The sequence below is a fragment of the Rhagoletis zephyria genome, unplaced genomic scaffold, assembly GCF_001687245.7.
Source record: "Rhagoletis zephyria isolate East Lansing unplaced genomic scaffold, Rhagoletis_zephyria_1.1 Rzeph_scaffold_00742, whole genome shotgun sequence".
In the NCBI taxonomy this organism is placed as follows: Eukaryota; Metazoa; Arthropoda; class Insecta; order Diptera; family Tephritidae; genus Rhagoletis; species Rhagoletis zephyria.
In genome coordinates, this window is record NW_016157826.1 from 186,802 (window position 1) to 196,619 (window position 9,818).

A 9,818-nucleotide genomic window follows, 5' to 3' on the forward strand; every position below is an offset into this window, starting at 1 on the left:
ACCAACAACAACACTTACTGGACCAACAACAACACTTACTGGACGTCCGGCGCGGAGAACAATTAACGAGATAATGAGAAACTGACGAAACGAGTTGCTTACTTTTAACAGCTTTTTCACAGAAAACTAGTTTTCGCACGTAAGCTCCCTTTTCGTAGACCAGGTCACATATAGCAATTTTTGATTGTATTTACAATACAGTGAGTGGAAGACCGACCTATCCCGGCAGCCAGTTCGAAAACGTCTTATCAAAGAACACTTTTCAAAAACGTCCTATTTCAGAAATATATTGAAAAACGCCCTATCTCTGAAAACGTTTCAAGAACACCTTATTTCATAACTCGGTTCAAAAACGCCCTATCTCAACATATTTTCAATATATTTTCAGTTGAGATAGGACGTTTTTGAACCAAATTATGAAATAGGGCGTTCTGGAAAAGTTTTCTGAGATAGGGCGTTTTTCAATCAATTTCTGAAATAGGGCATTCTTGAATAGTTTTCTGAGATACGGCGTTTTCGAACTTGCTGCCGAGATAGATCGATCTTCCACTAAGGTGTCGATATGAATATTTCGTCATTAGTAACGATATGTATATTTATTCATTAATTAGACAACAATTTCAACCTTTGAAAGGTTCCCACAAAACTTTACGGTTTTAAAGCATTCCTTGCACTTTGCTGTAGTATCAGTAATTTTGTAAAAATATATCCATACTTTAGATTTTGGCGGTGTCATTGCTTAAAGCAATTATTTTTCATAAAAACGACGCAGACAAGATATGGCACTTGCTCAAATCGATTCGATACAAGTACTTTTCTTTCGATACCAGGTACGAATCGAAACAACGATTCGAGTAAAAAAAGTAGTTGGTATCGAAACAAAAGTATCGAGTACGTACTCGTATTTACTTGTATCGGAACATCCCTAGTACTATTACATAATGCATACCACCGAATGCAAGATGAGATTTAGGATAATGACTACTTGACTATTTTGAAAGACGTCTATTTTGTTTCAGGTCTTCTTTGATACACGTATTATTAAGAAACGAGCATCTCACCGAAATGCGCATAATAGCGAGCAGTGTTGATATTTTAAGTACAAGTGTACTTTTTCAGTACAATTAGTTTTAAAAAGTACAAAAGTACAATTTACCGATTTTAAATACAATTTTAACATCAAAAATACTTTCCGAACGCAACGCTCTAATCTCTGCTAGCACTTTGATTCCTAGTCCCTTTAAATTTAAATTACTGTCCGCCTTCACCTGCTTGAAAATCTAGTTTGCGTGACAATTCATGCGAAATCCCGCACGTGCAGACCTTAAAAAGAACATAGCATACTTTTTTTTCTAACATACCGAGTGGTTTGCGAGATCTTGCTTGATTTCATCTGTAATTTTAGTAGTTTGGAACTATTAATTTTCAAAAAAGAAAAAATACAAATTTAAAAAGAGTTAATGTTTATTTAAAATTCAACAATTTTTATTGAGCTTGAGGCCGGTTTAATGAAAAACTTATTGTGGAATAGCAACAATAACTTGAAAAAATGGTAGAGGTGATACCTATTTCGGAAATCTCCTCATTTCCTCATCAGACTTAAATTTTATTACTTATTTATTTAAAATAATAAAAAGGAGTGGTGGATCGCAGATGATTCAAAATATGAATGCGTTTGGAATTTTCGTATGCAAAAAAGTATGTATGAAACAAGTAATTTTTAGCAAAAAACCGACTTAAAAAAAATATATATATTTCATGATGCAATGATGGGATCTAAACCAGATTAGTATGGGACCACTACTGAGACACTACCCTTCCGATGCAAAAAAAATTACGAAATCGGTTGACGTGGTCTAAAGTCCTCCTTTTTTGGAAGTCGGTTAAAAAGTCAACAAAATTTCATCCCGCTTGCGAATATTAAAAGGAAAACACAAGCGAAATTTTCAAGCAGGACATACCTATATTTCATAATTCAAAATGAAATTGTGAATTGCCGTTTTAAACGTAAACGAGCTTGTGAGTGGCAATATTAGTGATGAGCGTTATGGTGATTGCATTTTTTTTCTATCACCGGCGGGTGAAATATCACTATTGAAAAAATCTAGTCATCTGATTTTATGTGATTTGTTTTCATGAATATAAACTGATCTATTTACTGTATTAATTTTTTATCGCTATTGCCTTCATCTTTGAATACACAACCCGGACAAAGTGATACGGTCGCCCGGATTGGGCTATTTATTTTATTTTATTATTTTTCAAATTAATTCTAATTATATTTTTATAAAAGTATAGCCCATTGTCTGACAGAGACCACAAAAATAAATCCAGAATTTGTAGAAATTTTTTGGGCAAACATGTACGAATGTTCGTATTTTTCTTTATATAAAAGAAAATGCGCTACTCCGTTTAGATTTGTTTTTTAATTCTGAAATGTGGGTTTATTTTTGTTAGACAATAAGCTATACTTTTCTAAACAAATAATTAAAATTTATTTGAGAAAAATAAAATAAATAGCCCAAACCGGGTGACTATATTATTTTGTTGGGGGTGTAGTTTTATAAATTTGGAATATAATGAACAGATCACAATGATAAGTTACGTTAAATTAAGCCTACAATAACTGAAGCTGTACAATAAATTGAACGATAAACACACTGTAGTAGACAAAAACCAAGTAATTTTTAGCAAAAAAAAACCGACTAAAAATATATATATATATATATATATTTCATGATCCAATGATCGCATCTAAACCAGATTAGTATGGGACCACCTCTGAGACACTGCCTTTCCGATGCAAAGGATTATCGAAATCGGTTGACGCGGTCCAAAGTTATGCGGTAACATACATAAAAAAAAACCACACAAAAATATATATATTCCGACGAACTGATAACCTCCTCCATTTTTGGAAGTCGGTTAAAAAAATTCTTTTTTTTTTAAGGGCAAAACAGAGGCAATGGTATTGACGGAAATGGCGCAAGGTACAATTAACCTCAAAAAGTTACACTTTTTTCATTAATGTAGTACAATTTAAAAATCTCAAATATCAACACTGATAGCGAGGTTTTCATCATCTCCCGAATTCGCGCACACGCTGTGACGTAAAGGAAGGATTAGACTTCCAAAGCTATCTTTCATGAGCGCTTGAAGGACACTTATGAGAGGTGCCCCCGTCTTTATATCTAATTCGTGCCATGTGATTCCAATGTCGAGTTGGTCCCACCATCGAAAGATGTAACCTCCCCAGCGAAACATCCGTTATCGGACTGCGGCTAATCGACTACGCCGGAGCTCAAAACATGATAGTATGCAGCATAAAGTTCTACTATAAAAGGATTTACCCGGTAACTTTATATCCCATGACCCTCGATCGGTAAATTAATAACTCAATCGATCATGCCGGAACATATGTTTTCAATGTTGCAGACTTACATCCAATTCGAGTGCCAAACATTGACTCGGGTGATTATCTTGTTGCGCACAAGATACGCACTAGCCTTTCGAAGCATAACTACGGCGACCAAGTGATCAATATCGATAGTGTCCTAAAATTAAAGGTGAAACGCTTCTCCACTCTATTGAGGAGCACTTAATTCAATTGAAGACGAACCCGAGCTGTCGAACGACGATGGAGTTGACAAAGCACATCTTTACTATGATGAGGTACGAACAGCAATTTAGCGGGTGAAAAACAACAAAGCTGCTATGTAAAGCTGATGACCTGGCAGCAGAACAGTTCAAGAATGGCAGCTGGGAGGTCTTAATCCACGTGTCACATGCGTCAAGAACCGCAATTTCAATGTTCTTAAATGCCTCAAAAGCCATTATCAATAATATGGCGAGTAAGGCTGAGGCCACCGGTCACGAATTGAATGGGCCTTATACGTGCGCCTTTCGACCTGGCTAATCCTCAATCCTGGTCTAGGTATTCATCATATGCTAAGTCTTGAAAAAACCTCTCGAAAAGAGGAAAATGAGTTGACTTTATGCCTGTATGTGTGTGTTTCATACCTACCTTGAATTGCATACGGCTGTATAGATCTATCTATAGAATGACGTAAAGTAATACTGCAATTCTGTGGCAAGGTTATCTCCGAGCCATTCCACACTAAACGTATATTAAAACAAGGCAACTACCTAGCACGGCACTACATTAATTTAATACTGGAGAAGATAGCAAAGCTAATCGGTATCGAAACTGCAACGCCTCTTCCTATTTGGATACGGAAGCAAACAGAAGTGAATAAAATAGAGCCTTTTGTTTACCAAGGAACCAGCAGTTACAGCGATAATAATTCCAGTCTTGAAATCCCATGGGGGATCCAATTTCGAACAAGTGCTACTTTGGGTGGGTAGCACGTACAAAAATCATACTAATCTTGCCAACCAGGCTGTGGCAGCGGTGAATACCACAGACGAAATGAAATGATTAGCTACATATATGAGTTTTACAACGGTATAAGTACACATGGGGCAGCGGCTTAAAATAGAGCGGCACCACTGTGTCGGCCATGTCGTTAAAGCGTTTAACGCCGCATCAGCTGATGGTAGAAAAGGTAAAAGAAGGCCTCCTCTACGATGGTAAGACCTGCCGGAAAGAACCTGTCTTGGCATTTTCAAGTGGCGCCAATTGGCGCAGAAGAGAAAAGATTGGTTATGTAAACAAGGTTAATGCAACATTATTTGGTATGTTTTCAAACTTAAGTAAATGGCGCTCGGTGGAAAAAATTTAACTCCAACAATGAAATTATTACTATTTTGAGAGTCCGAGAATTCGTATTAGGTCGACAAAGTGTGTAGTTATCATCAAGCGCGAACCTACGGGTCCGTAATTAGTGAAAAAATACTATATCTTTGATTTATTATACCAAATATCGATGGCTGAGTGGAAGATCGATCTATCTCGGCAGCCAGTTCGAAAACGCCCTACCTCAGAAATTTTTTCAACAACGCTTTATCTCAGAAAACTTTTCAAGAATGCCCTACTTCAGAATTTGATTGGAAAGNTGAGTGGAAGATCGATCTATCTCGGCAGCCAGTTCGAAAACGCCCTACCTCAGAAATTTTTTCAACAACGCTTTATCTCAGAAAACTTTTCAAGAATGCCCTACTTCAGAATTTGATTGGAAAGCACCCTACCTGAGAATTGGGTTGAATAACGCCCTATCTCAGCTTATTTTCAATGGATTTTCATTTGAGATAGGGCGTTTTTGAATCGGCAGCTGAGATAGGGCGTTTTTGAATCGGCAGCTGAGATAGGGCGTTTTTGAATCGGCAGCTGAGATAGGGCGTTTTTGAATCGGCAGCTGAGATAGGGCGTTTTTGAATCGGCAGCTGAGATAGGGCGTTTTTGAACCGAGTTCTGAGATAGGGCGTTCTTCAACAAAATTCTGAAATAAAGTGCATTTCAATAAAGTTCTGAAATGGGTTGTTTTTCAATAAAATTTTAAAGTAGGGCGTTCTTGAAAAGTTTTCTGAGATAGGGCGTTTTCGAACTGGCTTCCGAGATAGGTCGATCTTCCACTCAGCCGTCGATATGGAATAAGGATTAACACCGTCCATATTTTAGGACGAACTTAAAGTTTTTTTTTTTTGTTTCCTAATGATGTAAATCTTTGCTCCTTCATGGTAGAAATGTCACCTTTGACACATTTTTTTAGTCCCGAGAGTCGGTAATTATAGTTTGCACTGGTGTCAATAATAGAAACGCCTTATGTTGACCAGTTTTGACTATACATATTTCTTTTGTTTATTTAATATTTGATATTTTTTTTTATAAAAGTTTAGCTCATTTTAGATATAACAATCTGCATATAAATTCGCATTTATAACTTTGCACAAAAATTATTAAAATTCAAAAATATTCACCGAAATTTCAAACTATTTATTCAGAAATTTTAGAAAAGTTATACATCCCTATGCTGTAATCCGTCGTAGATTCGATTTTGCCACGAATCGTAAAATTGGTATGCTGAAATCCGCGTTGTCGTATCGTATTTGTCGTAAATTTTGTACGAATAGCAACTCGTGTCGGAGCGAAACAAATTGTTTTAAGATATCAATAAAATAAAGTGTGTAAACGCAGAAATATGTATGTAAGTTGAAGTATGAATAGAAAAAAAATATACATATTAATAAATTTTTACAAAATTAACAGATCGAAGATCACAACAAATCGGTCGCAATGCGAAAAACTGGTGGAATGCATGAACGAAAGGCCGGACAATTGTCGAGGCTTTGTAAAAGGAGCTAAAGAGGATATGGTAGAGTTTTGGAAAAGCGTTCCACGAATTAAAGCGGCACAATATCTAGTGAAATGGAGGCCCTTAAAAAGAGGGAGCTTCCATTTTATCACTTAAGCTAAATGGATCAGAACAATCTCCTTTGTATATTAATGCAACAGTTAGATGTTCTTCCTCCTGGGACAAAAGTGCACCGGCCATTGAATCATTTGTATACTAGTTAATTAAGGAAAAGACTTTTCAAATAATGATTAAACTAATGTTTTTTATTTCACTACTCACTTGCGATTATATTTATTTTGATTTGTTTCTGCCAAAGCAGCTGATTAAGAACTTCCAATTTCCCTATTTCAGTTGGCAACGCCGTTGATAGTTACGATCGGATTATAGCATACCAAATTTCGAATTTTTAGAACGGAGCTACGAATTCATAACTACGAACTTTCGGATTACAGCATACGGGTGATAGATATTCAAATTTATAGCCCACTAAATTATAATTAGATAAGGTGCAAGATTCAAGTGGCTAAAAATACCGTTCATTTTTTATAACTATGTAGTATCGCCCAGTTGTCGAAATTCGACACTTTTTTTATTCGCCTTTTGATTTTGCCTGTCACCAATATTGTCTCCTTTATGCTAATGACGAATTTAAGATACATATAGTAGATCTCTAGCCCATCTACCTCACCAATGTTATGTAAAGTGTATATATACATACATATATATTTTTAAAAATGATTAAATAATCCTAAGCATATTTTAAATTGCGTGAAAACTGACGGGAAAGAAATTGGCTAGGACTCTTTACTTCGCAACAATTATATCAGGTGCAAAGTAATCTAAAAAAAAACTTTCAATAAAATTGTATCTGTGGTCAGGAATATCGTGCGCCAAAACTCAGTAAGGCAAATAAACAACAACGCCTAAACCGCATAAATAAAAACAAAATGTTTATCGAATATCCAGGAAAACTAAAAATATAATTATGAAGGTCAATAATGACTTCGCTAGTGTTAATTATAAGTAGCAAGTCTGCTCCCAATTTCTACATTTACGAATTGTAAGCTTTTGAAATTACACCTTATGAGGGACCCCATTTTTTTTACCATATTACCAATATTAATACCATACCATAATTACCACTTTATGTATAGATTAGAGACCAAACGGTTTCGCACCGGCTAATATGATAAACAAATACAAATTAAACTCTCTAGGCATCCGTCTAGTATGTACTAAAGATGTCGTGTTTAATTCGATTAAATCGAAGATCGATTAATCGAGCCCTTCCGATTCGATTTTATGTCGATTTTTTAGTTCCGATTCGATCCGTTAATCGATGCAAAAAATTTGAGAAACGACATTCGATTTTTCCTCAATTGATACATATTGATCTACGGTTTACCTCAAAAAATCTATAAAATTTTTAAGGAAATTTGAATTGGAGGCTGATACAAAAAAAAATGGGCTTTACACCTCCCACCTTTCTTACTTGAGAGAGCGAAGACCAAAGAACTCCCCCATTCTTTCCGAAATGATCGATTTTCACAACAGCTTCGTTAAAGAGTCAGGCCTAAGTAGTTACCTGACGCTCCAAAAAGCTGCAGAAGGTTTGGAGAAAAGTTTTTGAATCTTGTTTTTCCTATAGTGAATAAGACCAGTTCTGTCCTCCTAGGATTGATGGTGATGTTGGTCGTCCATCCAGTCGCCAGATTTAGGTCAGTGCCAAGAAATAAGATTTAACTTTTTTTTGTTGTATTTTCAGTCTACTACATCTGTTCCCCGTTTAATACATAATATATATACATATATATATGCATCTACCTCATACATATCTGCAATAATTAATCTCTCCTATAAATTATTTTCACCTAACGAAAATGCATGTAATTTTTTTTTTACTAAGGAGCTGCATATCTAATAAAGGCAAGAAAGCACCAAAGTTATTAAACTCTGCCAGACTCTTTAAATCTTACAACAAATACTTCCGAAATGAGGAAAAATCGATTTTCATTCATATCATAAAAATTGACCTCGACTTTGAGCTGTCATTTACTGCAACTGACCTAAGTCAACTGAACAAAGCACAAATGTAAACAAAGTATGGCAGCCCAACTATAAACAACCATAAACAAAATAAGAAACACTAACAATAAACATAAAAATAACCATAAAAAATATAAACGAAGGCGGCATAAAAATAAATATCAGCATGACACTTCAACTTCCGGCTGAGTGACGTTTGAGTATTCGTGAAGAGTATGGAGTGATGGCATTGAGAAGATAAAAGGTAGACGGTGGGAGTTGAGGGAAAATCAGGCCGTCTGGCAAATTATTGTTATGTTATGCGGCTTTTATGAGTGTGTACGTGCTTGTGTGTTAGTAACAGAGCATTCAGCCTAAACAAATTCAATTTGACAGCTGACAGCAGTGCAACAGCGCTACTAACAACACACAGTGAAGCAACAGTGGGCAAAGTGACAGCTACACAGCTTCGCAGTGCCGAAAAATAATAAACTTTTACGACTTTTTTACGACGCGTAGACACGTGTTCAAGGCGGAAGTGGCAGCCGCAACACTAACCTAGGCACTTCCACTTCCGTAGACAAATATGGCGAAAAAGAGAGAGAGTGATTTGGGGTATTTTCTCTATTTCTGGTATGGCATGACGGCTGCAACATGGCATTGCTTAAAATTTCAAGAATGCAACCATAAATTTAATGAAGCCAAATGAACGCGAGTAAAAAAGGAATAATGTATAGAAGAGCTGTTGAGCACAACGGCCGGTTCAGTGGCTCAACACTCACTCGCCTGCGTATAAACAATTGCCTACTAAAATGATGTTGCTGCTGCCACCTCATGCACACTTACAAATATACTCAGGATGAGGCAAATTGAGGGCATGAATGAACAACGGTAATAACAACAAAAGGGAGCTGTCAGATGCACACAAAAAACGCACACCACCAATCCAAAGAGCGGAACGCAAATACATGCACATGTACAAACTTTCGTGGCATTGATGTTTGTGTTTAAGCATGCGGGAGTGTGTCGGACACAATTCGACTCGAGTCATTGTGATAAAAATAAAATTTGTAGTAATATTATTCATACGCACTGTAAAGCTTCAATACATATAACAGCATATTCCTGTTTGGATCCTAAGCTTTAATGATTATAAATATATATGGCAGTATGTCGGTATTGCACTTTGCCTATTTCTCATTTTCTCATAACTACACAATGATTAAACTAAATGGACGAATAAACGAGTCAGTAAATGACCACAGACAAGAGCACTGGTAGTTTTATTACATGGCGCAGTCGGTGAAAATTAATTTGTAAGAAAACCCACGCGGTAACAAATTAGAAATATTTATATTAAATAAAATTACGCGTACAAAGAAAAAGATTTTATAGCGAAAATCTTTAAGTAAATGGCTCTTAAATTCTTAAAATGAACCAAATTAAATGGGAAGAGCTAAACTCAGTACAAGTGTTCGCATATTGAGTGTCAAACCACGTGGAAGGCCACCCAAACAGATCCGATACGTCTACATAAAA